At 38.4% G+C, this 19,023-nt stretch overlaps 1 long non-coding RNA gene across 3 annotated transcripts; it reads left to right on the top strand.

Annotated features, from left to right (window-relative positions):
- Window positions 1-257: 257 nt before the first annotated feature.
- Window positions 258-18,363, top strand: LOC103101937 (uncharacterized). 3 transcript variants are annotated; one of them, XR_472101.3, is made up of 4 exons: window positions 258-390; window positions 1,015-1,387; window positions 6,166-6,589; window positions 18,162-18,363. It is a non-coding gene; the product is annotated as an uncharacterized LOC103101937 (long non-coding RNA). The 3 variants fall into 3 exon arrangements; XR_001624492.2 differs by having other exon boundaries at window positions 258-403; window positions 1,066-1,387; XR_001624491.2 differs by having other exon boundaries at window positions 259-390; window positions 1,066-1,387.
- The last annotated feature ends 660 nt before the right edge of the window (window positions 18,364-19,023 follow it).

Genomic DNA, 19,023 nt, shown 5'->3' with positions numbered 1-19,023 from the left:
TGGGTTTCCAGGCCCTTTTTGTATTAGTTATGGATGCTCTACCTCTTGTATTGTCTTCTGACAAGCCCTACCCTCCAATGCTGTCCTCAGTTGCTCTCTCTATTCTTTGTTTGTTTAGACAGAATCAGCACATGCCACCACTTTTGAGTCTGAAGGATGGTTGAGGCTGAGTCATTGCTGTGAGGGGAACAGACAGAGAGCATCATAGCCAGATTGCATCACAAGTCTTATGACTTGGCTTGCACTTACTTGTGACTAGCTCACAGAGTGGGATGATGACACTGTGTGGGAGCTCTGAGTATTCATGTCATCTGTAAAATAAAGCAGTTGGACCGCATGTCCTCAAAGGTTCCTCAGCGTTCTCTAGCTCTACGAGACAAGTTTTCTGATGTTAGTTTGGAAGGTTTGACTTTGTGCACTATGCCTACCTTTTTTATTCAGATCCAGATGGCTTTAGACCTCTACTCATAGAATTTTCAGTAGAGAAGTGGGATAGTCCTCAGAGGCCATTGAGTCCATTCCCCTCATTTTACAGATAAAGATACTGAGACTGAGAAGGGGGGAGATGCCCAAATTCAAATAGGTAGGAAAATCAGAGGTGGCATTCGAGTGTAGGTCCTCTGCTTCCTGAGTCTTTCATCTCTTCATTAAGCCATTTTGGCCATACATCAGTTTGATATACTCTGTGGCGAACCATTCCTTTTTCTGAAGAGCTGCTTCAAAAAACAATTTTATTAGCTTATTGGGGACATGATATCACAGATACACTGTGGAAAATGGCTTAGGAAACAACTGCTTAGTGTCCATAGTCATCTCAATCTCACTCTCTCTAGGGCAGAACCATGCCATGAAAGCATATTTAAGGAAAAGTAAGAGAATGAGATAGCAAAAGAGTCAGGAAATGGGGAATCAGAGGGATAGGAAGAGAACCACGAAAATGCAATGCAATAGAAGCCGAAGCAGAGACACACTTGAGAAAGTATAATCTCACATGACTTGTTTTTTCACATTTAGGAAAGAAAACAATTAACTATAAAAAAGTTGAATTCTCTTCCCCTGATTTAGCCTAAATCATTCTACTGTTGCTTGGCGAAAGCACTGTGACAGAATCACAAGCCAGAGAATAATGAACAAATGTGTGTTACTGCAAATAGAACTGATAGGAAATGAAAAATTGAATGCCTAAATAACATCTCACTTCAATGAGACCTCTGCAGATATTTTGTCATTGATAAAATAGTCATTGAGAAGCTGTCAGAATCCCAAGATGTATATGGAAGGCACTTCAAAGACCCTACAAAAATCAATAAGAAGGACAAATAAAACAACCCAGTGTCTATAGCATGCCATTGGAAGCCTTTGACTGAATTGACCAGCTATAATTCAAGTAAGCAAATATATAACTCTACACTGTTTCTATCTAACCCTAAAACAAACAGATGCCAAATACCCGGTATTTAGGAGAAAAATTATAGATCTCATTTTCAATATCCATTTAATTCTCTATTTGCATACTTAGAATTAGCGGAAGTGTTGAGGCAAGTTCTTGTACTTATAAGTAGATTCCTTGAGGGCAGAGACTATGTTTGCTTTTCTTTGTTATTTCTATCTCTCAGGATAATGCCTGGCACAGTCAGTCAATAAACATGTATGCTGCATTTGCTGTGATCAGATAGATTGTACTGTGAATAGAACATCACACCTGGAGTCAGGAACACCTGAGTTCAAATCTTGCCTCAGTCACTTCCTAGCGGCATGACCTTGGGCAAGTCACTTAACTCTATTTATCTGAGGTTTCCCATCTGTAAAATGAGCTGGAGAAGGAAATGGAAAACCATCTTTGCTAAGAAAACCCCAAACAGGTTTACAAAGAGCTGTAAATAGCTGAAATGACTGAACAACAATGTATGTATGTATGTATAGTAGTCTCTCGGTGATCGAGAATGACGATTGTCTTTGTGCAGTTTCATCTACGGTGTTCCCTCATGTGGCTTTGGAGTCCAAAGACTGAGGCGCACAGTCTGTGGCACATGGGGCATGGGACGCCAGTTGTTACGGGAGATGCGGGTGTGGCCTGGTGTCGGCGTTCACACACAGCAGCAAGACGTCGACGTCGCTCATCTTCAAAGATGGCGGCGGCATGGTGAATGTGGGTTCGCCAGCTGCTTCTGTCAGAGGCAGCGAGTTCTAGTTGCTTTGGTGTCATGCCAGCCCACTTCAAGTTGGACTTTAGCTGATCCTTGAATCTTTTCTTTGGTCAGCCTTGTTTCCTGAGTCCAGCTGACAGTTCCCCATAGAATACCTGTCTTGGTATTCGCGGTGGGTCCATGCGGATGACGTGTCCAGACCATTGTAGCTGGGTTTGGAGGACCAGGACTTCGATGCTGGTGGAGTTGGCTCTGTCAAGGGCTTCCTGGTGGGAGATTCGGTCCTGCCATCGGATCCTCATGATTGACCGGAGGGAGCGTTGGTGGAATTGCTCCAGCTGTTTCATGTGCTTCCGGTACAGTGTCCATGCCTCACAACCCTACAGGAGCGAGCTGAGGACCACTGGGTTATACACTTTGAGCTTCGTCGCAGTGCTTACACCGCTGTGTTGGAGGACTTTGCAGCGCAGCCGCCCGAGTGCCTGGCTGGCCTTTTGGATGCTGGCATTAATCTCGTGGTCTAGGGACCCGTCGTTGGCGATGGTGCTGCCCAGGTACTTGAAAGTGTTGACGTTAGAAAGCTGCGTGCTGTCGATCGTAATGCATGGGTGGTTCGTTGGCCTCCCTGGTGCGGGTTGGAACAGCACCTCTGTTTTGCTGAGGCTGGTAGTCAGGCCAAACAGTTTTGTTGCGGTGGAGAACCTGTCCACAACGGTTTGGAGATGATTTTCCTGGTGGGTCATGAGAGCACAGTCATCTGTGAAGAGAGCTTCCAGGATGAGTCTCTGTGTTGTCTTTGTTTTGGTGGCTCTCCTTTGGAATATCTTAAATTCATTACATTGAATAGAGATTAGACGTGTTCTGCACGATAGAGGAAAGAATGTGGAGCCATGAGTAGACTCTCTGAGAGGCAAACTGAGGCTTGATGTCAAGAAAAAACCATTTCTAACAGTTCAAACAAATATTCTCAACCCCAGAAGGTTAGAAGCTAGTCAAAAATGTATGGGAATATTTGGTAAATAACATTATCATACTCATTGAGTATTTCAAAAGTATTTGTTAATACATCTTATGGATTGGAGAGAAAATAATTTAATGGTACTAAATTTTTTTTTGCATTTTCAAAAGTTTTATTAATGAAAATGAATCTCTTTGATTTTCTTTTTGCATGTAAATAGTAGATACTGCAATTTATTTTCTTTCATATATAATAACGGGTCAGGGAATGTTTATTGAAAGCCAAAAGGTTATTGTGCCTGAAAAGTTTGGGAACCCTTGACTCAGAGTTATCTCAAAGTTGAATGGACCTTCTTGGGGAGAAGTGGTTTATTCTGCACTCTGAAGCTAGATGGCCACATAGTTGGTATGTTGTAGCCTGGATTCTTGTTCATTTGTGGGGTAGACTAAATGACTCCCCACTTCCATTCTAGATTATATTATTATGCATCTGCCATTTTTTGTTTTGTCAGTTGTTAATCTGTTCTTCATTTTCAAAAAGGATTCATTCCATCAGTATGCTATCTTTACTTATGCATGAATTGGATTTATTTTTGTTTTTTTTTTTAATACCCTTACCTTCCATCTTGGAATCAATACTGTGTATTGGTTCCAAGGCAGAAGAGTAGTCAGGGCTAGGCAATGGGGGTCAAGTGACTTGCCCAGAGTCACAAAGATGAGAAGTGTCTGAGACCAGATTTGAACCTAGGACCTCCCATCTCTAGGCCTGGCTCTCAATCCACTGAGCTACCCAGAAGCCCCCCATAAATTGGATTTACATGAGGCAGAGTTACACAGTCATTAGCCTCTCTCTTCTAGAGTCATTGAAGTCCAGTGGCAAGACAAGAAGTTCAGGATGACTGGTGATGGTCTGGGATACAGTGCATGACCTTGTTATCTTCTAGGTCTGACCAAGCTTTAAGTGCTCTGCAGCACCTGCTTCAGCGGCCTTTGTGACCATCTGAACCCATTGTTTTCATCTGCCCCTTACAGAGAGGAGTCAGTAGCCTTTAGACATGAATTTCTTTACTTTGGAGTCATCCAAAGGAATTTTCTATAGGTTCAGAACAGTGGATGGTCTTCAATTTTCTTTTATGTTTAAACTCACTATTGTATAGGATGAGTGTGAAGTTTCTCACTTTGTCAGTGTTTTCAATATTTTGAGTCAGATGACTCCTCTTCTACATTACAATGTCACGGGCCCCAACATGGCTGACAGGTGGCTCAAGGTATTAGAACTGAGCATCTTTAGAAGTGATTCAACCCACTTCTTTCAGAGGGTAAAACATTGGAATGAATTCGTACCTTGGACGCTGAACCTCTGAATCTTTAGTTAAGGGAGACCCGTGTGTGAATTCCCATCAGCCCCTTCCTGGCAATTTTGTCTCAGAGGTTAGAAAACTTGTTGGGGATCACAGCCAATATATGGGGCTTAGAAGTCTCAGCCTCCTTGGCTCTGAGGCCAGTTACCTACCCACAATGCCCATGCTGGTTGACATGTTGAAATGAAGGTGAATTTTTTGAGTCACAACAGCAAAGGGATGGTATAGTGAAGAGAGAGATGACCTTAGAGCTCTGAAGATCTGGATTCAAGGCCTGTCTTTGATATATATTGTTTGTCTGAACATGGGCAAGTGGCTTAACTTTCGAGAACCCTCTCTAAGATTCTAGGTTTCAAATGGTTTATTGAATTGTATCAATGGAGATTTTGTGTTATGAGAGTTCTCTCCATTGATGAAATCCCAGATTCCCACCTTCCACCTCCTCTAAAAAGAATCACAAGAGCTTTGACGTGTATTCGAATAAGAGCAATGTATAGATTTTGAGGTGCATTTTTTTAGCCTATAAAGGTATGCTTGCTTAATTTATTATACTGAGTCATTTAATGAGACGACTGGAGCTGTTTTTATAAAATTGTCTACATGAAACACATTATTCATGCTACATGTTGGAACCAAATTAGGATCAAAATGACAAGGCCATGAATCTGGATTCGTGGACCTCTTGCAATAAATAACTCTGCAACCCGCATAAGATCATAGTTCAAAAGTTGGGAATTGATGGCAAGTCAGGACTTCTTAATCTGGGCGTCATGGACAGATTGCATAGGGCTCATGAATATAGATGGGCAAAAATGCACCTTTATTTCAATATAATTGATTCCCTTTGTAAACTCATGTATTTTATTTTATGTGTTTTAAAACACTATTTTTGAGAAGGGATCCCTGTACTTTACCAGGCTTTGAAAGGGATTTTTGAGACAAAAAAAAGGTCCTGGTTTAAGTGATAAAGGATTTTCATCAGTTCTTTCTCCAAAGCTGGACGCCATTTTCATCTTGAGTTCTTTGGGATTTTCTTGGATTATTGTAATCTTAAGAATAGTGAAGTTATTCACAGTTGATCACTGTACAATACTGCTGTTACTGTAGACGATGCTCTCCTGGTCGTCAAGCAGAGGCTTTGATATTGAATTTTTGAGGCACTGGAGTTTATTGAGTTGAGGGCAAGAGGGTGGGCCATTGACTAATCTGTGCTTCAGGAAAATCACTTTGATTGCTAATTGGAGGAGGGATTGGAATCTGAAGGGAGGTGAGCCAGGTAGATCAATTAGCAGGCTATTGTAACGGGATAGGCATGAAGTGATGAGAATCTAAATGCAGATGTTCATGGCTAGTTTGGGTTAGAGGCAGGAATTCTTGCTGACTTCAATACTGTTCTAAAAACTTGGTTCAATTGGTGTCTTCCCCAAATATTTTCTTGTTGTGCCGCGTGATGCCAACCCCTCTCTCCCAATCTTAGCATAATGGCTATCGTGATTTTCTTGAGATGTCTCAGTATAGACACTTCTCCACAATTTCCCCAGGGCCTCTCAGTCTGCTATTCTATTAGTTGCTCAAGACTTTGAATGCTGAATGTTCCATTCAAAGGGAACAAACTGTAGACTAAACAGTGATTTAAAAAAAAATGCTGGCTTTTTCAATTGGTTTTCCCAAAGTAACTTTGAGATATCATGTTTTCTGAGGAGGAAAACAACAAAAGTCTTCAATTTGGATTGAATATGGGCACTTTTCCCATCTGTTGTCTGGTTTCCACGGTGACCATTGTGGCATCATCTGCTGTTCTGGGGCCCAAGCTGTACGGCACCCACCCAGACTCAGTCACGACAAAACAAGTGGCAGAACACAGAGCTCTCCTGGCAGGCACACACATTTTCTAAAAATAAACAGACGAGGACTTTGGAGATGCTGTATCACTCAACCCTGCTGGTATTCATGACACACTCTTCACCTCATCCATCCACCGCAAGTCCCGCAAAGTCCTTATTCACACGGGACCGTGCAGCCTTGTTGAAGCTTTCTGAGAAACTTGGAAATGAGAAACATCAATAGCAAAGCAACATTGATCGATTTTTTTCCTAAAGTGATGCAGATCATTTGAGTATGCAGGTAACTGGAGACTGGGAGGATTTACTTAGACTTTAAATATTATTTAGCACAGTTGTCAGGGTTACGGTGGATTGATTGGTTGAGGGTCCCCAAAGATCTGTAAGTTTCACAGGAGGACCCTTCCTATTGTTCCGAGGACAATGTTTATGCAGTGGTATATCTACCCTGGGATTTTCCCAAGAGCATCATGTTGACATAAGAAAAACTTTGATCATATTCAAAGCCACATTTTTCTGAATATTATTTTCATATTATTTTATTAATATGATTAATATAATACAATATAATATAACCAAATTAATATAATAACTTTTGTAAATGATTTATTGATGATTGCTCTTCATTCTTAGGAAAATGTTATCATTGAAAACAATTACAATTTAATATAATAAAATTTCAATATGTGATCATGGCTTTTCTGCAGGTCAGACATGTGACAAAGCACCTCTCCATGTTACCAAAGACAAAAAGAGAGTTGGGTGTTGGGTAATAGGTCAATTGCATATTTTTCAAGCTCATTGAGTAATTGTACATCAAGAGAGTTGATTAATGGGTTCATTTTAACCTACTCACTAACTAAGCATCCATGCCAGGCATTGTACTAACTTAGAAGGATAAACCAGTGGCATGACTTTGCATTCTGTGCTTGGTCCTGTTTTGTTCAAAATTTTTATAGTAGTTGGAACTATAGAAGAACTTTTATAAATAATTTACAAAATTTACAAATTCATAGATATTTACAAAAGAAGAACTTATATACAACACCAATGTTGAGATGAGTAGAAGAATTCTTTTTTTTTAAACCCTTACCTTCTGTCTTAGAATCAATACTGTGCAAATTGGTGCAAAGGCAATTAAGTGACTTGTCCAGGGTCACACAGCTAGGAAGTGTCTGAGGCCAGATTTGAACCTAGGACCTCCCGTCTCTAAGCCTGGTTCTCAATCCACTGAGCCAATGGTTTTCCATGGCCAAATTCATCAATAAAAGAAATGATTTTAATAAATGAAAGCAATGTCTATTTTGTAAGATGGAATTAACTAAGTTAATTTCACACAGAAATATAGAGATTTTGTAGTGTTTGGAGGATGGATGCTATAAAATAATAGAAAACAATAATAGGCAATCAATCAGTGAGACTTTTTTTGTGGTTAGATCCTCTATTTCCATACCTCATTATATAAAAGTTTGCCCTAAGATTCCTCACTTTAAAAAAAATGCCCTTCATATTCCTTCCTGAAAGAAGAATAGATAGAAATTTTCTTTTTATATTGTTTCCTGAAATAAAGTTTGCATTGAAAAAAGGTTATGTGGCATCTCTTGGTGTTCTCCAAAAATAAACTATAATTTTTTTCAAGGTTATCAATGGTCATCTCCATTGCCTCTGCAGGATGGTTCAATTTATAGTCCTAAACGATACAGTTCAAAAAACATTAAGTGTCTACTGTGCACTAGGACAGCTAGGTGGTACAATTGATAGAGTGCCAAGGCTCGAGTCAGGAAGACACTTATTAGCTCGGTGACTGACTAAGTCACTTAATCCAGTTTGCCTAAATTTTCTCATCTATAAAATGATCTAGAGAAGGCAATGGCAAAGCATGCCACTTTTCCAAGGAAACCCCAAATGAAATCACTACTCAATAACTAAAAAAATGTGCCAAGTACTATGCTCAACACTGGAGAAATACATAAGCAAAAGATAGTCCCTGCCTTCAAGGACCTTATAATTTACTTGGGAAAGATAACATTCAAAAAGAATCTAGAATGGGGGATGAGTGATCAGCTTCTCCCTGGAAGGGTATTTTGTTTCCTGGAATTGAAATCAGGTAGAGCAGCAATGTAGAGTAGAGAGATATTAATGATTAATCACCTTCAGGGAGCTTCCTCTATAACCATTCAGATTATCCTACCTGCTCTCTTGGTTTATTCTATCTCTAGCCCCCATGCCTTCCTACAGGATGACTTACTGGCCCCCAAATCTAAAATGGGTTTCTTCCTTCTTTCCATAGAATAATCATAATAATAAATAGCAACAACATCAACCACTAATCTTTATATAGTGCTTATTATAAGCCAGGCATTGTGCTAAATGCTTAAAATATATATTATTTGATCCTTAAAACAACCATGGGATATAGGTGTCTTTTTTATTCTCAATTATTTAGATGAGGAAACTGAGGCATATAATTGATTATGCCCAAGTTACCCAACTAGTTAGTAAGTGTCTGCAGCTAGATTTGAATTCAGATCTTTCTAACTCCAGGCCTAGCACTCTTTATAGTAGGCCAGCTTGCTGACCCATATATCACAATCCACGACTTCCTTAAAGACTCAGTTCAAATACCATTTACCACACGATCACCCTCATTATTAGCATTACTCCTAAAAGTACTATATACACAGAGAAATGTATTGAATTTACTCATTTTTGCGCATGTCGTTGTTCTCCATAGAATGTGAACACCTTGAGATCAGAGATAATCTTGTCTTTATAAATACTTAATAAATGCTTTTTGTTTGGGATCAAAATACATGTAATCATCAAGATACATGCCTCAGTTTGAAAATTTTATTCAAATACAAAGACATTATAGGAATCGCCTTCATGATCTAGAGTCCTTCATTTGATCATATTTCCAAGCTCCCCATTAGCAAAAATAGTTGTTATCTTGTCTTTCTTGCCTATACTCTAAGCAATCTATCAACTTGCTTCTCAGGAGTTTTACTTATTACTTTGTATTACTGCTCTTCAAAAGAGGTCTCTTTCTTTACAGAGTATTATTATTATTATTATTTGCATTTATGAAGACCATTGCATTAGCTGCTATCTTTATATAGTCATAATCAAATTAATTTCCTCTATCAGCATAGAGCCATAAAGAAGGTAGAAATATTAAGTCATAATATCTTTTTTAAAAATTATACGTGACAATTAAGTAAGAATTACAAATACTTAGCATGGGAATTATTTGAATACATATATAGTTTCAAAAATGTCATAGGAATTTCATAGTACAAATGATGGATGATTGAGGATCTGTTCGTTTTTAGACATATTAAGTAAAAACCAATAAAAAAAGGGGGGGGGGAAATAGTATCAAATTAGGGCCATCATGTGGCTTACTCTTTCCAAAGAACATGATATAGACATGAGAAATGAACGCACGTTTCTTTCGGGGGCAGGATGATTATAATTATTGTTGTTGTTTTTCTAAAAACCATGTGGATTCTTGGATTGGTGTTTCTCCCATGAGTATAATCATTTCACAAACATGCAAACAAGCTTACAAAAGCAGATGTGGCCTTCTTTCCCCCCTGTGGATATAGACTGGAAGGCTGTGGAAGTTAAAGGCATCTCAGCTGCATCTTTCTAACTACAATTGGGCATCACTAACACATTTTTCCAGTTGCTTTAGGAGGCACACACAGAGGGAGGAAAAATTATGAGGCATTTCTCTAGTTATTATACTGATTACATCGATTCAGCGAGAACAAGACAGATGCTAATTTGTAGGTAGAATGTGTTGTTTGACAGGAAAATGTACATGAGTTATAGAGGAGGGAAATATAACAGGGAACCATTTTAACCATTTTGTTCCTATATGGAAAATTCCAAATGAAAAGCCAGAGCTTTCTGATTCTCTCATCATTTTGATGATAATCCTTTGTAGGTTGTCAGGGAAGGTATCAAAACAAAACATTGCCTCTGGGAGCCAGGTTGCCTAGGGCTTCCTCATCAGATTTGAGTCCTTAACTTAGCATCAACCCTGCAAACAAAACCAGCACTGGTCATCATGAAAAGTCACTATGGAAGATTTTCTCCGTAGCGTACTTTGGGGAATGAGTTTATGACCTGGACCAAATTTCTGAATCTTAATGAATACACACACACACACACACACACACACACACACACACACACACACACACACACACACACTTGAGGTACTATCTATTTAATCCTTCCCAGCATCAATTATTCATTCTTATAACCTGCCAATGGAGACCAATGAAATCATCAATACTCAGTGGCTCATTTCTCTTGAGAGGCAAGTGCCTAGCTTAGTAGCATAAGAAGTGGATTAGGAGTCAGAAGAGTTGGAGCTCATGCCTGGATCTGTCCAAATTTGCTGGATAAGTGGGCAAGTCTCTTTGTCTGTTGGCCTCAGCTTCCTTTTGTGCAATTTTGGACAGTAGGTCGGTCTCTGTCAGATTCCAAATAAATGCTTGTTAGATTGAATTGGATTTCCCCACTGAAATTCAAGGTTTATTCCTACCAGAGGAAATGTGACTTTTCAAAGAGTTTTGCTATCAAACCGAGTCTGGATTAAAGCGTCCAATCTCCCACTCCAATCCCTGACACATTTCATCATTTCTAAGGTTGCAGGCAGGACACTGACCAGACCCCAGAAATAGTCATTGAACTCATATGCTGTAATTTAATTTAAAAATCAAGAATTTATCTATTATAATCAAAATTATATATTAAATGCTGAGAATATAAAATAAAGAAATATGTTACTCTTCTCAAGGAGTCTGAATTTTGCTTAGGGTCAGGGGAGAGAGCACCATATTTTTCTCTCTTCCCTATCTTGTTTTCATTGACCATGTCATGGGAGAGAATGGACCACTAACAGATGGTAAATTAAACTGGCATCAGAGACCACAGACCAGGCAGAAACAACACATTTAGCTGGGAACAGAGTGACCTAGCAAGGACAATTGGATTCAGAAAGATAATCACACAATAAGGGAGGCAGTTTCAAGAAGCATCACCCATTACACCAGATAAGAATGTCAACTATTGACTCAAAGAGGCCTTTTAGGCCACAAAGTAACAGGAGTTGTGAGTTACCTCTTCGTCATGTGTCTATCCTAAACATATAGTTTACTATTTTATTCTGTTTTTGAACTGCTTTTCCCATGGATTTGTAGATCAATGTGCCTAAGGGATGTCAAAAAGATTGTTTACAATAACTGCCCTTACTATGTCACCTTAGCAAACACTTTTGCCAAAAACTATTAAAGTCTAATGATTGGACACTTCCCAGCTGTGTGACCCTGGGCAAGTCACTTGACCCCCATTGCCTAGCCCTTACCACTCTTCTGCCTTGGAGCCAATACACAGTATTGACTCCAAGACGGAAGGTAAGGGTTTCTAAAAAAAAAAAAGTCTAATGATTGATTGTTAATCAGAAGCATGCCAGTTGGGGTTTGTGAGTATTAGAAACTCAGTCCTTCTGATTTCTCCTAGAGTGCTGAGAAATCTAGTAATCGATCATTCTAGGATTCCCCCAACCCCAAGTATAAATTGAGATAATCCTAGAGGGGATTTTATACATTTTATAAACTTATTTGTTTATATGTCATAGGTTTCTCTCTCCCAGTAGATTGTAAACCCCTTAAGGGAAGGAATGCTATCATTTTTCACCTTTGTTTTTCTATGGGAAAATTGCACTTTTCTGAAGAAGATCTAGACTACTCTTCTCTTGCTGCTTAATTCTAGTTCCAATTTGTCATTGGGACATCATCACTGCAGTATTATGCACTTGGTAAATGTTTCTGGGATTGAATTGGAAACAAAAGATGCTGTTGTATGACCTGGGATCTCAAGACCTCTTTGGAATGCAGCTGGAATAATGAAAGACCTTTTCATTCCATGTGAAAGATCTTCAACTGAAACTCTCAAATCCCACTGTGCTACTACTGTATCCCAACGAGGAACCCCCTGAGGGAACCCCTAGCTTCTGGAGCAGAACAGCAAGAAATTCTCTTATTATGTGCACAACGAAATCAACATGTTTAATTATTCGACAGGCAATCACAGCAGCTATTGCCACAGGTAGAATTTAATTAGCTAAGACAAATGGATTCAGTTTCTTTCTTGTTTCAAGACAGTTGAATGCCGAGGCCAGCCCTGAGATTTCTGATGATTGAGGATGTCAGTTGACCTCCTAGGAAAATTGATTTTCTAATTAGATTAAGGCATATCAAAATCACCAATTATCTTATCACTGCATGTGCCCAAGTGGGCTATTTTACAGGAACTCTAAAAGTCTGCCAAGATGATAATAGTTTCTTCATTGAGAAACTGGAAACTTTTTTTCATAAATATAGAGCTAAAAAGGCATGGTGATTACATAAGGATCCATAGAATATAAATTTATAGATTTATGAATTAGAAATAAACTGGCCTTTGTAGGATCATAACATTATGGATTTAGGGGAAGAAGGAATTTTATTTTCATCTAGTCCAACCCCCTCCCTTTGCAGAGGAGGAAATAGGCCAGGATGAGTTAAGTGACTTATTTACCCAAGATTTCTCAGGTAGTCACTGACAATGTTGGGATTCAGACCTTGGCCCTTTTCCTGTAGTATTACACTGCTGAGATATAGACTTATAATACCCATAATTTAACATCTAGGAAAGATAAACACAAAAGCTCCCCATCCCCCCCCAATTAGAAAAAATATGGGGTAGTAGCTAGGGGGATTCAAGTGAGTATTTGGGGGGAGATAGACCTTAAGGGAGCAGTCAGTAAATAGAAAGATGTTTAAGATAAGTGAGAGAGTAGAAATAATAGAAAAGATAATCTGCCCATCAATTTCCAGAATGGTTGTATTTATTCGCAGCTGCACCAATAATGAATCAGTGTGCCTCTCTTTCAATAATACTTCCATTATTGACTAGTCTTTTCTTTTAATGCATTGACCAATTTGTTGCATGTGAAATTGTTTTAATTTGAATGTCTCATTAAAATCCTGCAGCATTCCTTCACATTGTTGTTCAGAATTTGTAACTAATCTTTGAATAATTTTGTGTTCATATACTTTGATCATTCATGGGGGCTTTTGTTCTTACGTATTTCTATTGACTATCCCCAAACTTTGTATATTAAAGGATCATCAGAGGTATTTGATAGAAAGATCCTCTGGTCCTAACTTGACTGCTTCTCTATTAATATTAGTGGGTTAATTTTTGTTCAGCAAAAATCTGTCAATTTCATGTAATCAATATTATTATTGTAATAGTATTTATCACTTGTTTGGTCAGAAATTCATCTTTTGAATACAACTATGAAAGTTTTATGGTCTCCTCTTTATAAAATTTTATGTCATGATTATTTATATTAAATTATATAGCCATTTCATATTTATTATGGAATATGGTATATAATGCTGGCCTAAATCTAATTTGTGCCAAATTCCTTTCCAGTTTTTTTTAGCATTTCTTGACAAATAAGGAATTCCTTACTAAATAATTCAAATTTTATGGTTTATCCCACTCTAGGTTATTGAATAAAATTATTGTTTCTCCTTCATCTAGCCTCTTTCATTAATTTACATTTCTGTCTTTAAAATCAGAACCAAATGGTTTCAGTGACCTGTTTTATAATAGAATTCAAAGTGTATTCCCCTCCATTTCTACATTTCTATCTCTTTTTTTCATCATTTCCCTTGCTCATTTCAACTTTATATTCTTTCAAATGAATTTCTTTATTGTAACTAGTGCTATAAAGTATCTAGTATTTTGACTGGGACAGGATTATATATATATATATAACTCACTTGGATAGTTGTGTCATTTTTCTTACAGTGAGATGGCCCAGTCATAAGCACAAAATAGTCCTCAAGGTATTTAACTCCTTTATTTCTTTAAGGAACATTTTGTAATTGGATCTGTACAAGTATTTTGTGGGCTTTGATATACTGATTCTGAACTACATTATGAATTCTATGATTATTTTGAATGGCAGTTTCCTTTCTATTATTGCCTCTTAGAATGAAAAAACAAAACAAAACAAAAACATCTTTTTTTAAACCCTCTCCTTCCATCTTAAAATCAATGCTGTATATTAGTTCCAAGACAGAAGAGTGGTAAGGGCTGGGCAATGGGGACTACATGACTTGCCCAGAGACACACAGCTATGAGGGGTCTGAGCCAGATTTGAACCCAGGACCTCCCATCTCAGTGCCTGGCTATCAATCCACTAAGCCACCCAGCTTCCCCTAAAAACCCATCTTTTCAAAACACAAATATCCCTCTTAAAAAAGGATCTATGATTAGTTGTAAATAATAAAAATAGGAACAAGAATCATTTAGATTGTGCACACTTTAAAATTTGCAAACTGCTTTACATATATTATATCACATCTGTGTCTTCCAATAGCCCCATGAAGTAGGTGCTATAATGATACCCATTTTACAGATTAGGAACTTGAGGTAAACTAAGAGTTTAAGAGAATTGCTGGGGAATATCTCAGATAGGGTTTTATGTCATGATTTCCAGGCTCTAATATCACAATATTTGGAGAATCAAAATTGTAGATGATCCAAAGGGTAAGGAAAGATATTTGTGTGAGTATATTGAATATAACACAATTCTTGGAGGCAGCTTGATGGAGAGACTGATAGATATGGAGGCTGCTAGCTACAGAGGCAGCTAGATGGCTCAGGGGATAGAGTGCTGTGCCTGGAGTTAGGAAGACTTGAGTTCAAATTCAGCCTCAGACACTTACTAGCTATGTTGCTTCAGGCAAGTCATTTACCTTCCATTTGCCTTAATCCACAGGAGAAGGAAATAGCACACCACTATAGCATGTTTGCCAAGAAACTCCATGGACAGTATTGGTGGGCTATGGTTCATGTGGTTACAAATAGTTGGAAATGACTGAACAACAAACATCATCCCAAAGATGACTTTTATTTTCTTGACAGCCTCCAAATATAGAAAATGCCTACCACACTGAGTGATCAGTCTGGTGGTGAGATCCTGCCATCCAATGGCCTTGTCATTCTTGGGAAAATTTTTGGTGGATACACATAGATTTGTGTGTATATGTTATAAATTGTGTATATGCGTATATACATATACTATAAGTGGAAGAGAGGCATTCATGCAAAAGACACGAAGCTGGGGATTCATCATCTGTCAGTCAAATGAAGATTCCATTTGGAATGTGACTGGGAAACAGTTGGAGGCAAGAGTCAACTGTTTGACTGGATTTGAGGTCTTTGGCTTTTGGCTAATTTGAAGGTAGAAGCTGGTTTTATCTCTGGGACTTAAGATAATCAAGCTGGAGGTGGCCTGGCTGATTTGAAGGCAGAAGAAGAAGGACAATAGTCCATATAGCTCTCTCTGACTGGTTCTGTTTCACTGAATTGCCATTTCTCTCAATATCCTCCAACCTAACACTCACTGTAGAGAATAGGGATATCCCAACCCTCTTGCCTTCATCCTTCATCCTTGTCCTGTCTTCCCCAAATAAACCCCTTGTTTGACAAAGAAGATTAAGAACTATTTCATTGAAACCCCATAGCTCACACTGAGTGGCTTGAGGGAGACTGAAGAAGGGGGAGGGGAGGCTGAAAGGCTTATGAAGAAGGAGGAAAATGGGAGGAGGTTAGGCAAAAAGAAGATAACTATCTGATCCATTAGTTATCTAGTATCCATCAAATATATACCCTCAAATATCATCTATTACATATATCTGTATATATTATAATATATGTATTGTAAATTAAGTGTTACATGAATTTATCATCAAATTCTAAGAGCTTTTTTGCCTTTTCTCTTAAATCTAATGGAGTAAAAGGTTTGTGGGGAAGGCATCTGGGTGTCTCAGTGGATTGAGAGCCAGGCCTAGAGATTAGAGGTCCTGGGTTCAAATTTGATTTCAGGCACTTCCCAGCTTAAGTGACTCTGGGCAAGTCACTTAGCCACCATGACCTAGCCCTTACCACTTTTCTGTCTTATAACTAATCACAGTATTGATTCTAAGATAGAAGTTAGGGTTTAAAAAAAAGGATTTATATGGAATATTGAAGGTTGAAGTCCAGGGAAGTAAGACAAAATGTCTCATGTAGGGTCTCACTAGAGACAGAAATGGAACTCTTTATAGTTCTGATTCTAATCCAATCCTTACCACACCCATCATAGATGGATCTTCACTCTTCTTAGATCTGCTGTCTAGTAGCTGCCATCTTACTTTTCTTTTTGGTGCTCTACAGTATGACTTTCTCTTAGAGAAGCCCTGTATAATTGATGGGGTGCTGTACTTCAGAACCAGGTTGAACTGAGTTCAAATCTCATCTATGAAGATAGAATTAACTCTTCTTTTGTCTATTTTTAGTTAATCAATTCAAGAATTTAAAGTACCCCTACTTAGTAGCTGGCTTATCATTAGGTAAGAGAGTTCACAAGTCACTTACTAGTTCACACTCTCAAAGGCCACAAGTCAGTGCTAGGCAAATTAAAAATCAGCAATTGGTTCCTGTGAAGAGAGGGAGAGGCAGGAAATGGTGTGGAACAAGGGGGTATAAAAGAAGAGACCAACATGGTCTGGGATTTTTTTTTTTTTGCTTCCTTGGTTTTGGAGAGGCTGGTTCCTTGGAGAGACTCTTCCCTTGGATTCCATGTGGGTGTGTGGAGCTGAAGAGACATGCTTTTCCTTGGAGTCATTCTGCGTTGGTGGAACTCTGCCTGAAGACACTACTAGGACTTCTGTCTGAGGACTACTGGGAAATCCACATGGAGACTGGGGCATGGGGAAGCCCCTGCTGGGGGCTGAGTCGGCCTTCACCTGAGCAGCACTTAGGACTGATAGGCTAGACCAGCCTTTGTCTCCTTCCTGTATTTCCCACTTTCACTATCTCTACCTTGTTGTAAATACAAGCTGCTAACAGTCATTTTGACGTAGGGGCTAATATTTGATAAATGGCAACCAAAATATTTTTTAACTCTCATATTGAGTCAAAACCGAAATTTAATTGTAACATATCCAAGACTCTTACTAGTTCTATGAACCGGGACAAATCATTTGACCTTTCTGAGTCTGTCTGTGCATTTGGAAAGCAGGAAAGAATAGGACCCATTTTACAGGGTTATTCTGAGAACCATTTAGATATCATCTAGGGAGTCCTCTGTAAACCTTAGAGCCATGTAAAATTGTGAACTAGTATCAATCCTTCACAGGCTTGCAAAATAACAACTATACAGAGTTTTGTTTTGTTTTGTTTTTTAACTTAGAGGATTTTGATACCTGTAAACACTGTTTTCCTCAGTTCTTCTCCCCTGCTTTTTCATAACTCTCTCTCTACTGTTGCATCATTTCCCCCATTTTTCTGAGTTCATTAGCACTGACCTGATTGGTCCCAAATTGCTGTGCATTAATCGAATGTAATGGACTTCTCTACTAGCAGCAATGCAATGATCCAAGACATTTTTGAGGGACTTATAAGAAAGATGCTTTCCACATTCAGAGGAAGAACTGTGGGAGTAGAAACTCAGAAAAAACAACAACAACATGTGATTGATCGCATGGGTCAATGGGGATACGATTGGGGATGTAGTCTCTAAATGATCACCCTAGTGCAATTATCAACAAAATGGAAATAGGTCTTGATCAGTGACACATGTAAAAACCCAGTGGGATTGCCTGTTGGCTACAGGAGAGAGGTGAAGGGGAGGGAAAGAACATGAATCATGTAACCAGGGAAATATTTTCTTAATCAATTAAATAAAATTTTAAAAAAATTTAAAAAAATTGCTCTGTCTTGCTTTGTCTTTTCAGCTTCTCTGGTCTAACTGCCTTCTTCTCAGTCAAGACATGCTGACTGGTTCCCTTCTCCAAATGCCAGAGAGAGTTGGAGTTTATTGAATTGTTGATAACAGGAGATTTATGATGTTTCCATCTAGTTTCTGGATTAACTATTCATTTATTCAACAAGATGAGAATCCCACAAAATTCGCAACATTAAATGGATTATAAATGGTTCCATCTTTTATTTCTTTGTTCTGATACACCCTGTAAGAGTAAAAAATGAAGTAGAATCAAGATAAACTAATCCACCCTCATGGGCTACAGATGACAGCATAATAGTTACAATATTTCTCTAGTCAGTGCATGCACAAATGCAATTCTGAGACAAAGTCTATGTCTGAGAATCAGGAAACAATTAGTTGTCTCTCAGATGATTTGAGATTGTTATGGCTCATATGGCAAAGTGCTTCAGTTAATGAATTTAGGGGTGGGGGGCCTCTAAAAATCAAATCAATAAGCATAAATTATGACTCATTTTTAATCAATCAACAAACATTTATGAATTTCTTAGTATATGTGAGGCATTGGACTAGGCATTGGGGATGCCAAAAAAGCACAAACTTGTCCTGCCCTCAAGGAGCTTATATTTTAATGCATCCTTGATCTTTTCAGTGACTTTTGTTGCAGTTCAAAAGTCCTATATTGGTTTTCAACCTGTTTTATTATAACATTTTTGATTTATTAATGGATTGGCTTTCTGGGTCTTTTATCTGAAATATACATACACACAATTACACAGGGGTGGCTAGGTGGTACAATGAATAGACTATCAGGATGGGTGTATGGAAGATCTGGATTAAACTCTGTCCTTAGATATTTACTAGCTGTGTGA

This window comes from Monodelphis domestica, chromosome 8, assembly GCF_027887165.1.
Source record: "Monodelphis domestica isolate mMonDom1 chromosome 8, mMonDom1.pri, whole genome shotgun sequence".
NCBI classification, from domain to species: Eukaryota; Metazoa; Chordata; class Mammalia; order Didelphimorphia; family Didelphidae; genus Monodelphis; species Monodelphis domestica.
Note: the sequence above shows the minus strand (reverse complement) of the source record. Positions and strands in the feature narration are given on the sequence as shown.